We start from the raw sequence: 21,259 nt of genomic DNA, 5'->3' as shown, positions 1-21,259 counted from the left end.
AAGTACAGAGATTTTCCATACACCCACTGCCCTGACACATGCACAGCCTCCCCCATTATCACCATCCCACAACACAGTGATAAATTTGTTATAATTGATGAACCCACATTAACATGTCATTATCACCCAAAGCCCATAGTTCGTGTTATGGTTCACTCTTGGTGGTATACATTCTTTGGGTTTGGACAAATGTGAAATAACATATATTCACAATTATAATAATGTTGACTTAAATAACAAAGATGGGCTTATTGGGGATCAGCAGAGAATTGCAATTCAGGGTCTGCAACCAGGTGGCAAGTTCCCCCACTGCAAGAGAATAACAACTTTTAGAGACACAAAGAAGTGGGGATAGAACTAGTAAACAGAGCCCATGGCTTTCTTTGGCCAAGCCCTTGCAAGGAAAGTACAGGAGTATTTATTCTTCCTGTTGGGATCTGCTGTACTTGCAGGGCATGCCATCTATTCTTCTGGCCTCTCAACTCTATTTAATTGAAGTTCCTGTTTATTAAATTTTTTACAGTATCATACAGAATAGTTTCACTGTTATAAAAATCTTCTGTCCAACTATCCATCTCCCCCTCCTCTCTAACCCATTACAAACACTGCATTCTTTACTGTCTCTATTGTTTTTGTCTTTCCCGGAGTGTTGTATGGTTGGAAGCACATAGTTAGTAGCCTTTTCAGATTGACTTATTCCACTGAGTAATACTCATCTGTGTTTTCTCCATGTGCTTTCATGGCTTAACAGTTCATTTCTTTTAAGCTTTAGTAATATTCCACTGTCAGGATTACCATAGATATATATAAAATAAATACACAATAGGTATATGCAGTAAACACATCCACTCACCTATGGAAAGACATCTTGGATGTTTCCAAATATTGACAATTATGAATAAAACCACTCTAAACATCCATTTGATAGTTTTTCTTTGAACATACATTCTCAATTTACTTGGGTAATACTGATGCTGAAAGTTCAATCACTGTGTGTGCATATTCAGTTGTTCAGCTGTGTCTGATTCTTTGCAATTCTATGAACTGTAGCCCACCAGTCTCCTCTGTCCTTGGGATTCTCCAGGCAAGAATACTGGAGTGGGTTGTCATGTCCACCTCCAGGGCATCTTCTCAACCCAGGAATCAAACCCACACGTCTTTTGCATCTTCTCCATTGGCAGGTGGGTTATTTTACCACTACCACCACCTAGGAAGCCCCACTGTGCACTGGTGCTGAGTTGAATCTCAGAAACAGAGTTTTAGGTGATGTAGGAAAGAATAGTTTTATTGCTTTACCAGGAAAGGGGAGACAGATTGGACTCCTGCCCTTGAAACCTGTGTCTCAGCTGGGAGGATTTGATGAGGAATTTTATAGCAAAGACTTAAAGGTGGGGTTGCAAAAGATTAGGGTGTGTGCAGGGCCTGCAGTCCTTTAATCTGGTCTCAGGTAATCTCTTGATGAGCTTCTCTGGTTCCTTTAATATAGCCGCAGGTGGTCTTTCTCTGGTGTGAAGAATGCTGACATCCTAAAGAGTTTAAAGAAGGCTGAGTATTGAAGAATTGATGCTTTTGAACTGTGGTGTTGGAGAAGACTCTCGAGAGTCCCTTGGCTTTAAGGAGATCAAACCAGTCAATCCTAAAGGAACTCAACCCTGAATATTTATTAAAAGGACTGATGCTGAAGTTGAAGCTCCAATGCTTTGGCCACCTGATGAGAAGAGCCAACTCATTAGAAAAGACCTTGATGCTAATGCTGGGAAAAATTGCAGGCAGGAGGAGAAGGGGACAACAGAGGATGAGATGATTGGATGGCATTACTGATTCAATTGACATGAGTTTGAGCCAACTCCAGGAGACAGTGAAGGATAGGGAAGCCTGACGTGCTGCAGGCCATGGAGTCACAGAGTCGGACACGACTGAGTGACTGAAGAACAACAAAGAGTTTAAAGACATTGTTATGTGCGTACGTTGAGATGGAACCCAAGGCTGCATTATTGTTTCTGGTTGTCCCTTCCTTGTCTTTGCACCCCTTCCCTTCTCAAAATAATAACTGTTAGAATCTGTCCTTTGGAACTCAAAGAAAATCATGGAAGCTAGAATCAGGAAATGGGGAACAGAAAGGCTTCCATGTTCAGGAGCCCCACAGGGTTCTGTTCAGTTTCATTACCAAGGAGTGTGATGCCTGGATTGCATTGTAAGAAAAAGTTTAGTTTTGCAAGAAAATGCTAAGCTATCTTCTAAAATGGTTGTACTATTGTGCACTCCTACCAGTAATTAATGAGAGTTCCTGTTGTTCCACATCCTTGCCTGCATACATCATTGTCAGTGCTTTGGATTTTGGTCATTCTAATAAGTATGAAGTTGTATCTCATTATTAGTTTAATTTGTAATTCTCTAATGCAAGGAGATCCAACAAGTCCATTCTAAAGGAGATCAACCCTGGGTGTTCTTTGGAAGGAGTGATACTAAAGCTGAAGCTCCAGTACTTTGGCCACCTCATGTGAAGAGTTGACTCATTGGAAAAGACTCTGATGCTGGGAGGGTTTGGGGGCAGGAGGAGAAGGGGACGACAGAGGATGAGATGGCTGGATGGCATCGATGACTCAATGGACGTGAGTTTGAGTGAACTCCAGGAGATGGTGATGGACAGGGAGGCCTGGCGTGCTGCGATTCATTGGGCTGCAAAGAGTCAGACACAACTGAGCGACTGAACTGAACTGAACTGAACTGAATGACAAATGATGTTGAGTGTCTTTTCACATTCACTTATAGTTTGTATAGTTTGTACTATACAGTCCACGGAATTCTCCAGGCCAGAATACTGGAGTGGGTTCCTTCCCCTTTTCCAGGGGACCTTCCCAACCCAGGGATCGAACCTAGGTTTCCCACATTGCAGGCGGATTCTTTACCAGCTGAGCCACAAGGGAAGCCCAAGAATACTGGAGTGGGTAGCCTATCCCTTCTCCAGGGAATCTTCCTGACCCAGGAATCAAACTGGGGTCTCCAGCATTGCAGGTGGATTCTTTACCAACTGAGCTATCAGGGAAGACCTTTATTTACTTAATTCCTAAAATTTCTACGGTGAGCCTATAATACTTATATAATGAGGAAAATAAAAACAATAACAATTGTTTGGCAAATGCAATTTCACCTAACTTTCACTCAAAATAGAATGATAGGAAAATTAAAAAAAAAAAAAAAAACCCTGAAAACTAAAGCCCATTTATTTTCAGAATATTGGAGAAATTTCCTTTTGATTTATGATAGATATAAGGAGAAAGGGATTAGAATGAAATTGGCTCTCCCCAGTTCATAGTACTGAAATCAAAGAAAACTGCAATTCAAATTTGTTCTGGCCTCACAAGGAGTTATATTATGAGTAATAACTCAAAATAATGCTCAAAATTCTCCAAGCCAGGCTTCAACAGTATGTGAACCGTGAACTACCAGATGTTCAAGCTGGATTTAGAAAAGGCAGAGGAACAAGAGATCAAATTGCCAACATCCATTGGATCATCGAAAGCAAGAGAGTTCCAGAGAAACATCTACTTCTGCTTTATTGACTACACCAAAGCCTTTGACTGTGTGGATCACAACAAACTGTGGGAAATTCTGAAAGCGATGGGAATACCAGACCACCTTACCTGCCTCCTAAGAAATCTGTATGCAGGTCAAGAAGCAACAGTCTGAACTGGACATGGAACAACAGACTGGTTCCAAATCGGGAAAGGAATACGTCAAAGCTGTATATTGTCACCCTGCTTATTTAACTTATATGCAGAGTACATTGTGCGAAATGCCAGGCTGGTTGAAGCACAAACTAGAATCAAGATTGCCAGGAGAAATATCAATAACCTCAGATATGCAGATGACACCACACTTATTGCAGAAAGCAAAGAACTAAAGAGCCTCTTGATGAAGGTGAAGGAGGAGAGTGAAAAAGTTGGCTTAAAACTCAGCATTCAGAAAACTAAAATCATGGCTTCTGGTCCCATCACTCCATGGCAAATAGATGGGGGAAACAGTGGAAATAGTGAGAAACTTTATTTTCTTGGGCTCTATAATCACTGCAGATGGTGACTGCAGCCAAGAAATTAAAAGACACTTGCTCCTTGGAAGAAAAACTATGATCAACCTACACAGCATATTAAAAGCAGAGACATTACTTTGCCAACAAAGGTCTGTCAAGTCAAAGCAATGGTTTTTCCAGTAGTCATGTATGGATGTGAGAGTTGGACTCTAAAGAAACCCGAGCACTGAAGAATTGACACTTTTTTTTTTTTTAGTATTCTTTTTTGTTGTTGTTTTTTTTTTAATTTTATTTTATTTTTAAACTTTACATAATTGTATTAGTTTTGCCAAATATCAAAATGAATCTGCCACAGGTATACATGTGCTCCCCATCCACTTTTGAACTGTGGTGTTGGAGAAGACTTTTAAGAGTACGTTGGACTGCAAGGAGATCCAACCAGTCCATCCTAAAGGAAATCAGTCCTGAATATTCACTGGAAGGACTGATGCTGAAGTTGAAACTCCAATACTTTGGCCACCTAGTTCGAAGAACTGACTCATTGAAAAAGACCCTGATGCTGTGAAATATTGAAGGCAGGAGTAGAAGGGGACGACAGAGGATGAGATGGTTTGATGGCATCACCGACTTGATGGACATGAGTTTGAGTAAGCTCTGGGAGTTGGTGATGGACAGGGAGGCCTGGCATACTCAGTCCTTGGGGTGGCAAAGAGTGAGACATGACTGAGCAATTGAACCAAGTAACTAATGATTCAAGCAAAGTTTGTTTTCTTCTATGTACTCAGTTATTCCAATTCTTTCAAATTACTTTCGAATTATGAAGTGAGTGTTTTGAAAGCATCACACATCTGCTCAGGATTAAGTCCATGTACCATGTCAAATCTACTTTCCACATAGACTAGGGTGGCCTGTGCACAATACTGCCCCTACTTTCTGGGTCTCTACAGTCACTTTATCTCCCCATTGCCTGGAATTGCAGCTGCAGATACTAAGTCTGCCTTAGAGTTTGCCATCCAGTTGCCACAGCACTTTGGAATAGCCTTGGGGTTTGATGTTGCTCAATACCACTGATCCAGCAAAAATGACCCTTAGAGTGTTGAAGCTGTGAGGGAGTCTGTGATAAAGAAGAAGAATTGTCATGTTTGTGTATTGAATTTATTAGTTTTTAATATTTATTTATAATAAATATTTATTCACTAGTTTTGACTAAGCTCCTGAGGTGAACAATTAAGGTAATATTTATGTGAACATCTTAATTCCAGTTTATGCCTCTGTGAAATTTATGTATTTTAGAAGAGAGATAAGTCGACTGGGGAAGCTTACAGCAGTAAATACCCTAAGCTGTGAGGCTGGAGAAGGGTTTCCTGTAAGCAAAGAGGAGTAATCAAACCTCTACCCAAAGAGGAGGTTGTGGGTACCTCTCATCTACAGCCAGTTGGTCACAAGGGTAGGTAACAACCTTCACTTGTGATTGGTATCTGAATTCCAAGATGAGGGGATGGGGCAAATTGTTGCAACCTTCAGTCTATAGTCAGTTGGTCAGAAGCACAGGTGATAGTCTGGGTTAGTGACTATTCTCTGAAGTTGGAGGGAGGGTAGTCTTATAGGAATGAATCCCTAATCAGTGGAATCTGAAGAAAAGGCAGAGGAAGGGGGGCAAATATACTTTAGTAAGGTTTTTACTTTGGCCACCTGATGCAAAGAGCTGACTAACTCATTGGAAAAGACCCTGATGCTGGGAAAGATTGAGGGCAGGAGGAGAAGGGGACGACAGAGGATGAGATGGTTGGGTGGCATCACCGACCCAATGGACATGAATTTGAGCAAACTCTAGGAGATAGTGAAGGATGTAGAAGCCTGTTGTGCTGCAGTCCATGGGGTCACAAGGACTCAGACACGACTTAGTGACTGAACAACAACAAGGCTTTTACTATCAGTTTGCTGCTAGACGTACACGGCAATGGTTAAAATCAGTTGGCGTGTAGTATCAATCCGTGGTTCAGAATAAATGTCCATTACCTACATTTTTATTAAAATAATTATAAAAACATTTAGTTCCTCATGATATATTCTTAATTCAGGTAGAATTGTAACTAACACAAATTATGGCCATGTTTCCTTTACTGCTTGAGGGCTGAGATACTAAGGGACTCACTGTGGTAATCCTTTCTCTTTCCCATTCTCACCCTTGCATTAGATGTATTTTGACATGTAATCAGGTGTTTATATTCATAGAAACAAATGGGGAGATAGTAAAGGGATGCTGGTAGGGAGGTGGTTTCTGTGTGTGTGAGAGAGAGAGAGAGAGAGAGAAAGGAGAAGAAGAAAGAGAGGGAGAGAGAGACATCTATTGGCCCCATTTGATTCTGGAAAATAGTGTTCTGTATATAATATATCAAGGATAAGTGTATGAGCAGCTGCTTACTTGCATGTATTACTCCTTCTGGTAAAAGCACCTGGTTTCCCTTGGGACCCAAAGTAATTCATTCTCAGTCCAAGAATTTTGATGTATCTTATCTTAAGTACATACTTTTCCAGCCAATTGAAGCACTACCTCTCTTTGCCATAGTAATTGTTTCAGAGATGGGTACAAAACTTAAACCAGAGCAATCAGAGCCTGAGACTTAATTCTAAGATATTTGTTGGAGTTAACAGGAGGAAGCATTCTTTTTATTTTACTGAACATGCTGAGAAGTACAATATAAAGCTAGAGCTGATGGCAACTATTTTGTCACCATGAGAAAGAGGCTGCTTGAGAATAGAGCCACCGCATAAGAAAGTGAAGTTGAGACAGTGCTAGGGAGCAGACTTGATGATGAAATTTAAACCTTTGGATCTCTGTATGTAGGCTTATGGAAACAAATTCTTCAGTGTTTTCAATATATTCCCTAAATGTTGACTTTTATTTCATGACTAGAAAAAATATACATTACAGAAAATATACATTCCTGAATTCTGTCATATGTCAGTGGTGAAACATGCCTTATTTCATCTTGACAATGATTAGGAGCTCATTTTATGGAAAAGTAACAAAGAAAATAATTCATGGATATATTACTTTATACCATGGCTTTATGCATCTAAAGAGTCTCCAGAAACCAATATTTTCTACAGGTAGTGATCTAAAGATTTAAGAATAAAAGTAAAACTTCTACTACCATTTTTCTCGGCACATTTTTATCATTAATGAACTATCTCAGTATAGGACTTGCTGTGTGATTAGAGATAGGAAAAATACAAGTCAGTGAGAAATTACCCTAAGCTGTCTTATAGCACGTGATAATCCTATTCACACATGACTCGCTCTCCCTTTTTCTTTAGGTCTCCATTCAAACCTTAGCTGAAATAAGGTTTTTCCTCACACATTTCCATCTACATTCATCCATCTACCTCTGTTTTGATTTATTCCTTGGTGTGTATTATCATCTAGAATAATATGTAATTATATTTAATTGTTTTTCTTCCTAATAGTAAGTTTCATAAAATCAGAAGATTTTGTTTTATTTTGTTTCTCTATTCACAATGCCTTAATAATGCCAGGCATATAATAGATGAAAAATAACTATGTGTTGAGTGAATGAGTAAACAAATATTGGAGTTAGTAAAGAAACTTCCCAGGACTCTTCAACTGTGCCTACTTTATTTTTTATTATCCCCTGGCCTATAGTTGTCATAAAGTATGTATTTATTGAATAATAGATACAGTATTTGCTAAAACATCTTCCCAGTCTCCTCTTTGAGTCTTCTTTGGGAATAAGAGTCCATGCAGTCCAAAAAGTTCAAGGACACTACTTGAAACTGATCTGTAGCTCTTGAGTCATTTTCCACTAGATTTCATCTTCATCTTAGTCACTTTGTTAGAGTGATGAATACATACATGACTATGCTGTCCTTTGTGAGCTCTGTCTCCTGAAGACACTACTACTAGAGAATCAACCATTTGACTATCTATGAGGTCATGTGTTAGGTTTGAGTCAAACTTTTCTAGCCATCTTCAATACCCACATCTGGCTGGTTACATTGCCCTCTTCAGTGTTCCTCCAACCCTAACAATGAACTGTCCAAGTACTGAACTTCTCATAATATAGCTTATGCCAAATATAAGCTCGTCTCTTTGGTCTAGGGAAGTAGTTCACATGCGTCCTTACCAATATGCTAATAAAATGTGTGCTTGCAAGCGTACAGCTCTTTGAGTCTCACATTATCATCTGGGTCATCATGTGTCCATATCATTTGTTCTGCCCTTCGTTTGTAACGTCTTGTAGTTGTGAAAGGAGAATTGTGAGAGACCAAGCTGATGCCCATTCCAATGACCATCTTCACTAAAGATGGTTATTGTAACAACTGTGCACAATTGTCTTCTTCTGAAAAAGGAAATTTTGAGTAAGTAGAAGAAAGGACAACCTTTTCTGGACTGCATGGACTCTTATTCCCAAAGAAGACTCAAAGAGGAGACTGGGAAGATGTTTTAGCAAATACTGTAATTATTATTAAAGAAATACATATTTTATGACAACTATAGGCCAGGGAATAATAAAAAATGAAAACACTCAATAGTAGATAACAGCTGTCTATGAATTTATATTCTAGAATGACTCACAAGATGGTGGTGAGAGAGTTAAAATGAAGAATAAAGAGATTACAAAAAAAAAAAAAAAAAAAGGCAACTGAAGATAGTAAGAGGACAGAGCGTGATGGGATTGGGATAGAAGTCTCTTTTAGATAGTATGGTCCAGGACAACCTCTCTGATAATCTGATGACAATTTGGTAGAAATATGAAGGTAGTGAGGAGGGGTAACCAAACAACTGAGTACTGAAAGGAAGACAGTATAGATCTAGGAACTCAAATGTTTAGAGGTCTGATAGATATGGGGAAGCAATGAAAGAGACCAAAAAAGAGTGGCCATTAAGGTAAGAAGTAAACCAAGAAAGAGGTAAGACAAACAAAAGCCAAACACAGAAAGTATTTCAAGAAAGTGAGATTGTGTCATGTTAAATATAGCTTACACAAAATGAGGGTTGAAATTTGACCATTGAATTTGCTATTGTGGAGGTCATTGACTCTGATAAGAACATTTTTCATGAAGCTATAAAGTTAGAAACTTGAATTGGGACAGTTTCAAGACAGAATGAAAAAAGGGGAATTGAAGACTGACTGATGACTACTATTAACAATTCTCTTAACAATTTGCTGCAAAGGACCTGAGTACCTGAAATGGCATGTGGGGTTCAGGGACTTAGTTTTAGGATGGGAAATACACACACACACACACACAAAGAAACATCTGTTCACTAAAGGGGCGCACTTAACACGAAGGAAAGAAAAATGTATTCTGTTCTGTTGTGCTTAAGAAGCTTTAAAAAAAATCCTGACAACACCAAGTGTTGGCAAGAATGTGGAGCAACAGGAACTCTCATTCATTACTGATGGGAGTGTAAAGTGGTATGACACTTTGAAAGATAGTTTGGCAGTTTCTTGCAAGACTAAACATAGTCTTACCATATGATCCAGAAGTCATGCTCTGTGGTATTTACCCAAATGAGTTGAAAACTTATGTTCACACAAAAACCTGCACACAGATATTTATAACAGTTTCACTTATAATTGACAAAACTTTGTAGTCCGTCTATTCAAGGCCATGGCTTTTCCCGTGGTCATGTATGGATGTGAGAGTTGGACTGTGAAGAAAGCTGAGTTATGAAGAATTGATGCTTTTGAACTGTGGTGTTGGAGAAGACTCTTGAGAGTCCCTTGGACTGCAAGGAGATCCAACCAGTCCATTCTAAAGGAGATCAGTCCTGGGTGTTCATAGGAAGGACTGATGCTAAAGCTGAAATTCCAATACTTTGGTCACCTGACGTGAAGAGTTGACTCATTGGAAAAGACTCTGTTGCTGGGAGGGATTGGGGGCAGGAGGAGAAGGGGACGACAGAGGATGAGAGGGTTGGATGGCATCACCGACTTGATGGACACGAGTTTGAGTGAACTCCAGGAGTTTGTGATGGACAGGGAGGCCTGGTGTGCTGTGATTCATGGGGTCGCAAAGAGTCAGACACGACTGAGCGACTGAACTGAACTGCACTGAAGCAATCAAGATGTCTCTAGGTAGGTGAATGGATGAGTAAACTGGTACATCCAGACAATAGAATTCAGTTCTAAAATGAAATAAGCTAACAAGTCACAAAAAGACATAGAGGAATCTTAAATACATATTGCTAAGTAAAAGCAACATGTCTGAAAAGGCTACTGATTGTACAATTCCAACTATAAGATGTTCTGGAAAAAAAGGCAAAATAATGGATTCAGTAAAAAAGTTCAATGGTTGCCAGAGTTTAGGGATGAGGGAGTGAAGAAAAGGCCAAGCACAGAAGAGTTTTAGGGCAGTGAAATTATGCTCTAGGATACTGTAATGATGGATAGATGTCATGAAATATTTGTTCAAACACAGAATGTATGATGCCAACAGTGAACCACAATGGAACTCAGACTATACGTAATAATGATGTGGTAATGTAGGTTTAACAGTTACAAAAAGTGTACCACTCTAGGTGGGGGGTGTTGATAGTGGGGAAGTTGTGCATGTGGGGAACAGGAGTGTGTGGGGATTGTGTGTGTGTGTGTGTGTGTATGTGTGTGTGTGTGTGCACGTGTGTGCTTAGTCACTCAGTTGTGTCTGACCCTTTGCACCACCATGGACTGTAGCCTGCCAAGCTCCTCTGTTCATGGAATTCTTCAGACAAGAATACTGGAGTGGGTTGCCATGCCCTCCTCCAGGGGATCTTACAACCCAGGGATCAAACACAGGTCTCCCACATTGCAGGCAGATTCTTTACCATCTGAGTCACCAGGGAACTTTCCTTCAAACATGCTGTTAACCTAAAACTACTCTAAAAATTAATATCCATTAAAGACACGTATGGGGTCTCACAGAGTCAGACACGACTGAAGCGACTTAGCAGCAGCAGCAGCAAAGACACATATATCCCTTCCATGAAAGTATCTTCCTACTTGGCCTTCTATGTTATGTGCAAATTATTAAATATTATTTATCTAAGTTAAAGCATAGCTATTTCAGAAGCTCTCAAATGAAAGTAAGTGACCATAGAGAGGTAAAAGTATGGTATATAATATAATCACAAGCAGACAATTTTATGTGGATAAGATTACATACATAGTCAGTTACATAGGTCAAGTCTCAATACCACCCCTCCTGTTTTTAGTCTATGGAAGTTGCTTGGATTCTTCCAGTTCCTTACACTGTTACTTATGTTTTGTTCACTGTGGCTAGATAACAGGATGCTCTTTTAATTCCAGCCTCTTCCAGGTTCATTTTTTTTAGCCCTTTTTCCATTCCTCCAAAAGATTGGAAGGGCTCAGAAGGCATTTTGAGAGGGAATCCAAACTTCACACTGTACTAACCTACAAGTGGTTCAAAAAACCTGTTTTTCCCCCATGGCTTTATTATTATTATTTTCACTCAAAACAAAATTATCTTTCCCCTGACCACTGTATGAATATTTTCTATCGATGTTTTAAGTCACAAGAATGGTACAGGATATGAAATGAGAAAAGTTCATCTTGCTGACTTGAAAGGCAATGCGTAGCAAAGGTAACCTACCCTTTCAAGGAAACCAAATAGACTTACTTTTTTTTTTTAACCCAAGAAACAAAGAAGAAAGAAATTTACCTCAGAAAATGTCTTATTTTTATTCTTTTTTAGATTTCCTCTCTACTTAAAGAGCAGAGAAAAAAAAAAAGAAAGAGTAAAAGAAGAAAGGCAATCATCTGGTGAGAATAAATGTGAGTTTAAAAAAAATGATGATCAGAAAAAAAAATTAGTAAGGGCATCCAGGGGACATATAAAACAGCAAAGCTATAACAGTTTACCATTAGCAAAGGATATAAAGGGAAGCACACTGAGAGATTAGAAGTGATTACGAAGTCAAAGCACATGGTTGGAAGAGTGGGCTCATACTTTTCAGGGACGGGAGAAAAAGCAGAATGTGTCAAGGTGAGGGCTGAGTTTCTTAATAGCTACTTTACCTCACTCATCGACAACAATTACAGGAGGAACAGGATGCTCAGGGCAATAAGAGTTAATGAGAAAAACATGTAACTGGGCAAAATTTGAATCCTACTTAGTTGAAAAAATATCTCAGTAACTTGGAAAGTATTCAAATTCGCAGAGTATAGGATATCCACGATAGAATACTAATTTTTGAAGAAGGTAAACCTAACAATTAGAATCATTAAAACACCTACTAGAACATTACAGTTAATTTTTACAAACTTTTTTTCCTTTTAAATTATAAAGCCCTTACAGGAGCCTTTTTAAAGTCTAGTAAAAAATTAAAAAATTTCTTCATTTTTCAACTTTGTTCAGATCTTTTCATTCCCTGAACAATTCCATGGTCTAATCCTCCAGTAACCATTACTGAAAATTTAGAATACTTCTAGACTTTTTTTCCTTTTGAAGTCTTAGACACAGACTAAAAATACACACACATATCAGATATAAATCTTCATTCATAAATTTAGGTGTAAAAGAAAAATAACTTATTTTCTAAAATTGGATAAAATTATATAAGGTGCCCCAGTTAGGAACCTAATTTCTATTGGTTTTAAATTCCTCATCCCTTCATCTGGGGCTATGTCATAGGTCTAGGGAATCTGTGTACTATCAAGGTATCAAGAGTGGACCTGAGTGCTGTCATCTGAGCCAGCCTGTGTCCACAAAGAAGCCTTCATTTCACTGAGATCTTTCCCAGACAATCCCTCATTTTCATTTTCAAGTTCTCTCCACTTCTACCTGTTTTCTATGTCATATCCCTTCTGGTTTGGGGTACATATCTCACCTAAATAAATGCAATGATCTCAGCCATTCTCCTTCTAACTTCCTTTTCCCTACAGTCTGTTTTACTCAATATTGAGGGTAATTGTTAAAGTAGGAGCCAAATCATGTGAATTCTCTGGTTAAATCCTTCCAAAAGATTCCTCCCCTCATCCTGAAAAGTGAAAGAAAGTGAAAGTGAAGTCGCTCAGTTGTATTCAACTCTTTGCGACCCCATGGACTGTAACCCACCAGGCTCCTCCATCCAGCCAGGCAAGAGTACTGGAGTGGGTTGCCATTTCATTCTGCAGGGAATCTTCCTGACCCAGGGATTGAACCTGGGTCTTCCACATTGTAGGCAGATGCTTTACTGTCTGAGCCACCAGGGAAATCCCCATACCCTGATTTCAGCTTAATCTCTTGTGTGATCCACAAAGCCCTTGTGATCTGGTCTCTCTACCCACTTGGCTCACCCTCTTCCACTCTCCACTCGATCACACTGCTCCAGACACACTAGTCTCTTTCTGGTTCAGTGAACCCACCAGGTGAGCCTCCACCTTAAGGCCTTTCTATAATCTCTTAATTTTTTCTGCTCACAATGCTCCTCACACAGATATCCTTAAAGCATTCATTCAAGGGTCACCTTTTCCACGGAGGTGCTCCATAGCTGCTAGACCTAAAAATGTGTTCTTCTACAGCTAATTCTTCATACATCCCTTAGAAGTTCTTACTAATATAATGCTTTTTATTTTCTACTGTGCTTATTATATGTTTCCAACTCTACAATGTAAAATGTGAGGCAAGTAATCTCATTCATTACTATATTCTAAGGCTTTAGTAATGTGCCTGAAATATGGAGGGCTTCCCAGGTTCAATTCAGTTCAGTTCAGTCGCTCAGTTGTCTGACTCTCTGCGACCCCATGGACTGCAGCACTCCAGGCCTCCCTGTCCATTGCTCCCAGAGTTTACTCAAACTCATGCCCATTGAGTTGGTGATGCCATCCAACCATCTCATCCTCTGTCATCCCCTTCTCCTCCTGCCTTCAATCTTTCCCAGCATCAGGGTCTTTTCAAATCAATCAGTTCTTCCCATCAGGTGGCCAAAGTATTGGAGTTTCACTTCAGCATTAGTCCTTCCAATGAATATTCAGGACTGATTTCTTTTAGGATGGACTGGTTGGATCTCCTTGCAGTCCAAGGGACTCTCAAGAGTCTTCTCCAACACCACAGTTCAAAAGCACCAATTCTTCGGCACTCAGCTTTCTTTAGAGTCCAACTCTCACATCCATACATGACTACTGGAAAAACCATAGCCTAGACCAGACGGACCTTTGTTGGCAAAATAATATCTCTGCTTTTCAATATGCTATCTAGGTTGGTCATAACTTTCCTTCCAAGGAGAAAGTGTCTTTTAATTTCATGGCTGCAATCACCATCTGCAGTGATTTTGGAGCCCAGAAAAATAAAGTCTGACACTGTTTCCACTGTTTCCCCATCTATTTCCCATAAAGTGATAGAACCAGATGCCATGATCTTAGTTTTCTGAATGTTGAGTTTTAAGCCAACTTTTCACTCTCCTCCTTCACTTTCATCAAGAGGCTCTTTAGTTCTTTGCTTTCTGTCATAAGGATGGTGTCATCTGCATATCTGAGGTTATTGATATTTCTCCCAGCAATCTTGATTCCAGCTTGTGCTTCATCTAGCCCAGTGTTTCTCATGATGTACTCTGCATATAAGTTAAATAAGCAGGGTGACAGTATACAGCTTTGAAGTACTCCTTTCCCCATTTGGAACCACTCTGTTGTTCCATGTCTGGTTCTAACTGTGGCTTCCTGACCTGCATACAGATTTCTCAGGAGGTAGGTCAGGTGGTCTGGTATTCCCATCTCTAAGAATTTTCCACAGTTTACTGTGATCCACACAGTCAAAGGTTTTGATATAGTCAATAAAACGGCAGTAGATGTTTTTCTGGTACTCTCTTGCTTTTTCAATGATCCAACAATGTTGGCAATTTGATCTCTGGTTCCTCTCCCTTTTCTAAATCCAGCTTGAACATATGGAATTTAATGGTTCATGAACTGTTGAAGCTTGGCTTGGAGAATTTTGATCATTACTTTACTAGTGTGTGAAATGAGTACAATTGTGCGGTAGTTTGAGCATTATTTGGTATTACCTTTCTTTGGGATGGGAATGAAAACTGACCTTTTCCAGTCCTGTGGCCACTGTTGAGTTTTCCAGGTTTACTTTCCATGTGGCTCAGTGCTAAAGAATCTGCCAGCCTATGCAGGAGATGTAAGAGACTCAGATTGGGAAGATGCCCTGGAGGAGGAAATGGCAACCCACTCCAGTATTCTTGCCTGGAAAATTACCATGGACAGAGAAGCCTGGTGGGCTACAATCCATGGGGTTGCAAAGAGTTGGACATGACTGAGCAACTGAGCATGCACTGGCATATGGAATGACTTCAGTAATGCCTTTGAAATAACAAATGAATGATGGGAAACTTATTACTGCTCTTACCCTATGCAGTGGTTCTAGAAAATGCTCCAAAGTTGTCTCAGATTTGTTTTGTTTTTACTACATAATTATTTTCATTACTGTAATATTTACACTTACTATGTAAGTATTTTCATTACTTTCATACTATATTGAGTAGAAGTCAGTTAAGATCTTGTTTTTAGTGGGAACTTCCCTGGAAATGACTAAACATCACTTTTATCCTAAGACTCACTAAACATGTCTGATAGTTACATCATTTTGAAAAAGATGAAACCATAGAGCTCTATTTCAGGAGACTTTTACTGTTCAAATTCTCCTAACTTTCAATGCTTTCCCAACTCCTAGAATATTTTCAGAGATGGGGGATGGTGAAAGTCTGAGTTCTTTTGGTCATGAGAGTGTAGGACTCAGGCTTTTCAAATTCAAAAGCCAAGATTGACTCATTTACTCAGAAAAACTCTGTTATGTGGAGCATTTTGAGTGAATGAAGAAGCACAAGTTCCTGGCCACCATTAAGGGAAGAATTAAACAAGACTGATTGATATGGCACAAAATGACAGAAACAACAAAACCTACCAGGTAATATATCAAAGCATTATTATATTTTCTAGTTAGGTCTGATATATAGTATTTTAATATAACTGAAATTAAACCAATCCTCACTTGCTTTTTTTCCTCACCAACAATGTACCTTGAAAAGTGTTCTTTAACAGAATCAAAGAACTTTGCTTACTCTTTTGAACAACACCATGGTACTTAGTCCTGGAGAAGGGCATGGCAACCCACTCCAGTGTTCTTGCCTGGAGAATCCCATGAACAGAAGAACCTGGTGGGCTGCAGTCAATGGGGTTACAGAGAGTCGGACACAACTGAAGTGACTTGGCATGCATGCATGGTACTTAGTATAATTGTACTAAATTCTCATTATAGCTGCAACATGAAAAAAAATGACACAAATGAATGATGATAATTTGAGAAGGGCTTAATAAAGGGTCTATTTACAAGTCTAGCTGAAGTGTAAGGAAACCAGAAAAGCAACACAGAAATCTGAAGGGGAGAGGTGGCAGTTCCTGAAACTCAGGGAACCTGAGCTGAGGAATAACCCTGGGAACACAGAATTTGAATTCACTCTCCTTCATTTCTTAGATCCCCAACCAGGATCCCCTTTGATCAAATTCAATAAAAAGCCAAAGGGCAAGGAAGCTCATTGATTTAATCTATTCTGACCAGCCTCCTAGGGGAGAGAGAAAAATAAAGAAGAGGAGAAAAAGCAGATTATGATATATCCTTCCAGAAAAATAGCAATGAAACATACCATACACATATACACCTTCACACTTATATCTACACCATGATATTTTTGTATCTAGAAATCTTTCTATATCAGGATAAATAGACTTTCCCTTCCAATATCAACCTAAATGCAGCTGTACCATGAAATAGTCAATGTAATTCATTCTTTGTAGATGTTTTAGATTGTTTCCAATCATTTTTTATTAACAAAAATGCTGCAATGCTTGTATATACATTTTCCACTCTTGTGAAAATCTATAGACTAAATTACCAGACCCAGGAATTGAACACATGTCTCTTACATCACCTGCACTGGCAGATGGATTCTTTACCACTAGTGCCACCTGGGAAGCCCATGTACAACTCTAAGCTGACATTTATTTAATCAATACTCATATCAATAAAGAGAAAACTGCTAGGACTCAAGAAGCATTCCTTGACCCTTCTGCAATCCCCATAAAGGCTAACTGCTGTCTCCATTTTTGTGATAGCTATTTTTTACAGTTACTGATAATTGTATTTATATATGTTTTAACTTCATATAAATGTAATCATAGTTTTGTTGTCTTTTTAAATGTTCCCTTTTACTCAACTTGTGGGTGAGAATCTTCCATGTTGTACATTTAGTTATGACTCAGTCATTTTTGTTGTATAGCATTTTCTGTGCCATAATTGATGTAGTCATCCTACTGTTGGTGAATATGTGGGCTTTTTACAGTTTTCTTTTTTCTGTTCTAAAACATGCTAATGTGAATAACATTGCATATGTAAACAAAAGAACAGGGACCAGATTTTTTCCGAGTCATTTCTCTGGGAGAAGTATGCAGATTTTCAATTGATTATGTGATGACAAGCCATTTTTCTAAGACTTCTATAATTTATGTTCTTCCATCAATGTTGACGTATTTCTATTTTTCTGTTCTTACTGGTACCTGATGATGTTAGATGTTGGCTTGTTCAGAGTTTAGCTAATTTTACTCCATAATATCGCTGGTCTGAAATCCTTTTTGTGTGGAAGTTAGCTTCCTCCCTAAATGAAAGATACTCATGGAAGTGGGCCAGGGGTTGTTCTGTGTTGCACAGGTCCAACATGCCAAGGCACTAATTCCATGCTCTCAGGGTCCAGGAGCCAGCCTTAATGATCCTGCCATCATCATACTAGTGGAGGCTGTTCCCAATCCCAGTGAGGCCAACTGGGACACCCTGGATAGGGAAATGGCCACTTACAAGTCCAGCCACTGGGGACATCCACTGCAGAGCTTTCCACTGACAATTCTTAAAGTCAAATAAGTGGGGGATAACAGACAATTAGAAACTGATCCAAGGGTGGGGGGGGGGCGGGGAGAAAGAAACTGAAACTTAAAACCTTGTGAGTTTCAAGAGTTGAGATATTTCTAAAGATTTTATGGAGCAGAAGGGAGAAAAAGGTGTTGACTGGCTGTTGAGAGTGTTTAATACTGGCTCTGAGCTACTGCTGACTGCCACAGGAATAAGATAAGTTGCCAGCACGTCCAAGGACCCCCAAATGGATAACCTGTTAAAAGACCCCCAGAGCATTACCCCAGGGATTGACAGCTTCCTAGAGCTTATACCACCTTCCAAGGACAATTACACATTTACCACCCTGGAGGTTCAGTGAGTCAAAAGTAATAACCAGATATTTCTGGCTCTTTTGGACAAAAGAGGCCAAGTCATGGTACTTTCAGATAACTCCACTGAGTTCCCCCAGAGGAACCTCATACCGCTGACAAGGTAAAGCAGGTAAAAATTTAAAGGAAGTACAAATGAAGCCACAATATGTCTATTGGTACCATATTTCTAAAGCATATCTGATATGGGCCAGTAAAATCTATATAATGCTGCTTGCTAAGCTGTTTGATAAGGGTTTGTCCCCTTGCACCCTCTATTATTGCACAACCTGCTCTCAGGTTGCAACTGCGTGGAAGATGGTGAGACCATCAAAAAATCAAGATGGTAGAGGGATCATTTATCTGGTGAGCAGATGTGAATGGTGTTCTCTAATATCAAAGGAGCGGGGATTCACAGGATTAACGGGAGAATCTTTGGAGAAGACCACTAGTCAGTGTGTGGGGGTTGGAGAACTGGGGACCAGTGAATTAAGCAGTCTTACAGCCTGGGGTAAAACTTCTGCTCATTTAGGGGACCTTCTACTGCTTCAAAGCTTGAGGAATGTGTCTTTGCATAAGCCATTGTGCCTCTCTATAAATCCAACTGCTTGGGGCAAGTAAACCAGACAGAAATTCCACAAGATCTCATGTTCTAGAGCCCAAGATTGAATAGTTTGGGAGGTGAAATTGGTACTTTGATTTGAATCTATAATGGCTGGTAGGCCAAAGGGGAGGAGGACATACCTGGTTAAGAGAAGGATTACATGATGGCCAACAGCATTACTGGAAGGAGCTACCAGCAGGAAGCAGGAAAAGCATGATGGTGGTTGTATATACCTATCAGCTCCAGCAGAGGATGGCAGTGGCCACGTGAAACCATCGCTAATGCTTTCATGCTTGCCATCGCTGATATGGTCTGTCTCCCTGGGACACATGTCCTATATCCCCACAGGGAGCCTTCCAGAATTTTGTTGAGGCACAAAGGAGGCAGTTATTTAGTAAAGCTGGGATGAGGGGATGCTGCATCTCTATGCCCAGTCAGGGAGTGCCATCACTTCCCCCAGGACCTGATGTAACATGGGCCAACTCTGCTAGTGGGTACTGCAGATACCCAGACTGCCATCTCCCCTCCTCCCCACAGCGTACTTATAATCCCTACTGTACATCATAACCCTGCCTCACACTCTGCAGTCCTTGATTTGTTCCCATGGCTCTTACCATCTGCCAGGGAGAAATGACTGAGAGGTATTCAAACAGTAGAGTCTTTTCATCAGAGGCATTATCCTTATTGCTTTGATTAAATGTGCTTTAAACTGGTTTTGAAAAACAATACCTGTGTCCTTTAACATACTCGCTACACAAGTGATTGCTATTTTTGACAATAAGTCATCACAGGATGAACTGTTAAGAGTTTAGCTAAACTATTCCCCTTTGTGTGGCCAGGAAGCTGACAGGGTTCTTGAGTTTACAGTAGCCCCTGCCCTGAGCACATACCCTAGAAAACAGCCTGCAGAATCATAAATAAATATAAATTCCTGATATGACACCATCGCCCGCCCCAACCATCCTTGTGGTAAGCTCTCTCCCCTACCTCCCAGGGTTTTTCTTTGTGTGCCCCTTAGGTAGGACCCCTGTGAAGCTTATCAAAATCTCACTCTATCTGGCTTGAATTCACCAGATTGGCCTTAGCCAGGAGCCCCAAAGTGCTGTCACAGACCCTAATGAAGGCCTGTGCCCCAGGTCCTGTCTTTCTCTTTACACTCTGCCTTGACCTCACCACATGGCCCCTCGAGTTGTGTGGCTATATATGCCATCTTCATAAATGTGAAATAAATTCTACTATGACTTTAATAGGCATTGCCTGGATTTCTGATAAGATTGAGTACTTACCTTTTCACATGTTTATGAAGCATTTGAATTTCTTCTATATATATCTTCTGGAATATTTTGCTGAATTTTTCAATGAGTTGTCTTTTTCCACAGATTTGTAGGTGCTAGTCTTGTATGTGTCTCAAATATTTTCTAATTGTAGCTTGCCTTTTATCTCTCAATATGCATATAAAAAATCTTAATTTGGGACTTTTGCATGTTCACTTTTTTAATTAAATATACAAATGCAGTGGTCATTAAGATATTATTCCATATTATTTTCTAAAAGTTAACTAGTTTTGACTTTCATATTAGGACTATAATTTACCTGGTCTTGGTTTTTTTATGTATGGTAGATGCAAGATTTCAATCTCATTATTTTGCATACAGGTATTCATTTTTGTCAGCAGTATTAATTGAAGAGTCCCCTCTTTCTGACTGATCTTGCAATTCATTGTCATAAATGAAGTTTCCATACATGTATAAGAGAGTTTTATAGTTGATATTTAATTTCATGGACCTAGTTCCAAATATTATACTGTTTTCATAACTAGTTCATATTATGCCCTGTCTTGATACATGCTAAGATCTTTTCCTATTTCATCAATAGTATCTTACCTTTTGAACATCTACATATATTTTAGAAATGCAAATATGAATTTGGGGAAAGCTGATATCTTTACAGTATTTAATGTTTCAGTCTATGGTTATGGTATACATATTAATTCATTTAGCTTTTCTTAAATTTCATTCAATAAAATTTTATGATTTTATAACATTCTAAGAATGATGTAGTAACTTGAGAAGTCCAATGTCCTCACTGAGAACAATTTAAAAAGTGGTTGAAATAAGTTAAAAATATTTTGAAGACATCGGAGTGCTACCAAGAAACCAAGGATTAAGGGAACAAATTTTAAAAAAGAAGAACTGTGAGTTTGAGTTGAGCCAACATTTTATGAGAAATCCAGGAAGACAGCTAATAAAAAATAACAAAGAAATGAGCAGTAGACAGTAAGTCTCGTGAAACCAGAATGGTGGGAAATTCAGACACAAAACATGAGAAGTTCTGGGAACTTGATTCCAGTTATTGAGAAAGTTTACCTTAATT

Source organism: Bos taurus, chromosome 6 (genome assembly GCF_002263795.3).
Source record: "Bos taurus isolate L1 Dominette 01449 registration number 42190680 breed Hereford chromosome 6, ARS-UCD2.0, whole genome shotgun sequence".
NCBI lineage: Eukaryota > Metazoa > Chordata > Mammalia > Artiodactyla > Bovidae > Bos > Bos taurus.
The sequence above is the reverse complement of the archived record's forward strand: the minus strand, read 5'-3'. Positions refer to the sequence as shown.